Raw genomic sequence first — 2995 nt, forward strand, 5'->3', positions numbered from 1 at the left:
AGTGGGGAGATCTTTAGTGAGTCCTTGTTTTCAAAAAGTTTTTTATTTTTAATGAAAGTAAGAATTCTTGCAGATATGTAGAAAAGTTAGGAGAAAAATATGTGGTAATCAATAGATGACAGCTTCAAGAAATAACAGTAATGGATTGAATTTATAGGAAAATTGGAAATCTTAGCCTAAGCCAGGAGAAAAGACACCTCATTCTCTGAGACTAAAAGAAATGAGAGGCTAGATGAAGATACAGTTGAATTTGGGGATAAAGAAGAAGACAGACTGAAGTTTATAAGTCATGTCTTTAGTGGAGTAAGAGATGAACTCATATGATGAAAGATAGGATTTTGACGACAGATTTCTGACTTCAAAATTTTGTAGAATACTAAAAATGTAGGAAAAAATATTGCTTTATTTGTAGATCACTATGAACAATGTTATTATTACAATGAAATGCTTAAGATATTTTTCAATGATGTTCAAATAGTGCTCATTTTGGCAGCACATATATTAAAATTGGAACAATACAGAGAAGATTAGCATAGCCCCTGTACAAGGATGACTCAAAAAATTCATGTAGTGTTCTCTATTTTCAGAAATAATGGCTTTTTGGTTTTGCTAAAAAAATATATAGGACTACTCATAAGAATAAATGGAAACTCTTCTATCCATAGAGAACAATCTTGTTGAGCAGCTCAATTTATAAAGCAAAGAAAATTAATTATTCTGAAAAACAATACAAAAATGGAAGCTTTTCCTTTTATGGAGGAGGAAGCAAAATGTATTTATTCAGTGAAAAATCAATTGATATTAGAATATATAAATATTATATGCATAATGACAGAGGAAGCATGACTTAGTGTCAGTGATATTTGTTCCATGAACTCTTTTCAATAACAAAATCAAATGTGTTATGAAAACACCAGGGTAATTTAACACACTTCTTATAATATTCTTTTCAATTTATTCCACAATTGCTTAAATAATAATAAATATAACTTTTACCCCTAAAAATGGGGTTCAAATAAAAATTGCTCGGGCAAGTCACTATTCTGAAATTATTATTTTATCATTAATGTTTTACAGACCGTTTCAAAGGAATATAAAACAACAAAAATGATAACAATTACAGTAAAGTTCTATTCTGTTCCTATCACAACTTCTATGCTGGAAAAATAAGACGACTACTTATGGTAGAAATGGTCAGCATTTTGTCAGATTTGTTTTTGTTCCTGTTGAAGAAAACCACAAATACAGAAATTATTTGAGTAAACACGGTCTGGTCTTCCCATATATGACTAACAGAATAATTTCTTCAGCCAAGTTTCTTTCTCAGGGGTGTAGGTGATAAAACAAACAAAACAAAAAAAACCCTCCTCTATAGCTTTTCTACATCCTCTGGTGTATTCAGGCTTATGTGTAGCTGTTGCTGCTGCTGCTGCTCAAATCCTTGAGCTGTTCAGTGAAAGGTCTACTTCTTTGTTTCCTACCAATGGAGTCTCTTCCACATAGAGTTTAGAGAACACAGAATCAATATTGCAGTCTGCATACCAAGCCCATCAAGCCCCATGGAGAAATTTTGGTTGTCCCCAGTGTAATGAGTGTCTGGCTACAAATATCTACTCTTCAAATGTGCCAATGCTGAAAATGATTCTTTTTTAACACTCACCACTGGCTTTCATTGTATATTCATGGTAATAATTTTAACACTAGCATTTTCCCAAGACTTCATCATAATCACTGCTTATTCGTAAAATAAAGTTGATAAATTCTTAGTGTAGGACTGGTTAAACACTCATTCTTCAAAACTTTTGAAGCACCATTTGACTATTAACATTTCTAGACAAATACAAAACGTAATAGTCTGACTTTTGCTGATGCGGCTTCAAAAACATAAGGTCGTGGCAAAAGCGAACTATCCTTATTATTGTAGTTTTAGTACTATAGCTATTTTAAATGATTGTTTTGTTAAGCAATTATATCTTTACTATGGACCATTACCTTCCAATCAGCTTTAATACTCATCATGTGAACACTTTATTCTCTTGGCCATGTACAGTTTATCAAAACCTGTACTTTATAGAAGTAATAGGTTATTTTGTATTTTGTTCACTTTTATATTTGTCAAAATCAGATTTTCAATATTAATTATACTATTTAGAATTTATATATTACTTTAACATTTTCAAAGTCATTATGAGATACACAACAGGCACTTGTATTACGAACTATATAGATTAATATAATTAGCTTTACTGACCAAGAAATTGATTTTCACATAGCATAAGTGATTTGTCCAAACTCACATAACCATTTATAGCAGGATTTGAGCCTGGGCATGTCCTTTTTCTGCTTTTTAATAATAATCTTTTACGTTAAATCATGCTACCTATTACTATTTCTTTCATTATAAGTGGGCATTTAGCAATCAATTTTAAACACATACACAAAATCAGATATTAGCAAACTCTAAAAATGTATCAGTTCTGGTTAAAATAATTGATAATATATTCAGATATTTGACATGTCTCCTTAAGAATATTTTAATCGAACATTTATTTTGGTTGATAAAGATATAATTGATATTAGACTACATTCATTTTCATGGATGTCTTAAGTTCTACTTTCTTTTCACTAAAACGATGGTTACAGCCTATTCTATTTAAATGAGAGTTAGATAGATAGACAGATAGAGAGATAGATAGAGAGACAGACAGACAGATGAATGGATCGATGGATGGATAAATCGGTGGATGGATGAATGGATGGATTCTACTTTTGAAAATTTTTATAAATATTTCACGTATTCAATAGGTTCTTGGCAGTAGAATCATTATCAGCATAGGTCAACTAGACTTTGTTCCAGGCTACAGACATTTGTGTATTTCCTTTCCCACGGATGTCAATATGAAAGAGGACCCTTCTTCCACTCAAAACGTTGACATATAGGCATAGATGTACATGTGTGTAAAAAGTGCAACTTTTCCAATTAGTGAGAATTTTC

The 2995-nt window shown here is 31.1% G+C and overlaps 1 non-coding gene across 1 annotated transcript; it reads left to right on the forward strand.

The window, feature by feature from the left end:
- Positions 1-477: 477 nt before the first annotated feature.
- LOC140502948 (U6 spliceosomal RNA) lies at positions 478-585 on the forward strand. Its single transcript, XR_011966665.1, has one exon. It is a non-coding gene; the product is annotated as a U6 spliceosomal RNA (small nuclear RNA).
- Positions 586-2995: the final 2410 nt, after the last annotated feature.

Source organism: Notamacropus eugenii, chromosome 4 (genome assembly GCF_028372415.1).
Source record: "Notamacropus eugenii isolate mMacEug1 chromosome 4, mMacEug1.pri_v2, whole genome shotgun sequence".
Classification (NCBI taxonomy): Eukaryota; Metazoa; Chordata; class Mammalia; order Diprotodontia; family Macropodidae; genus Notamacropus; species Notamacropus eugenii.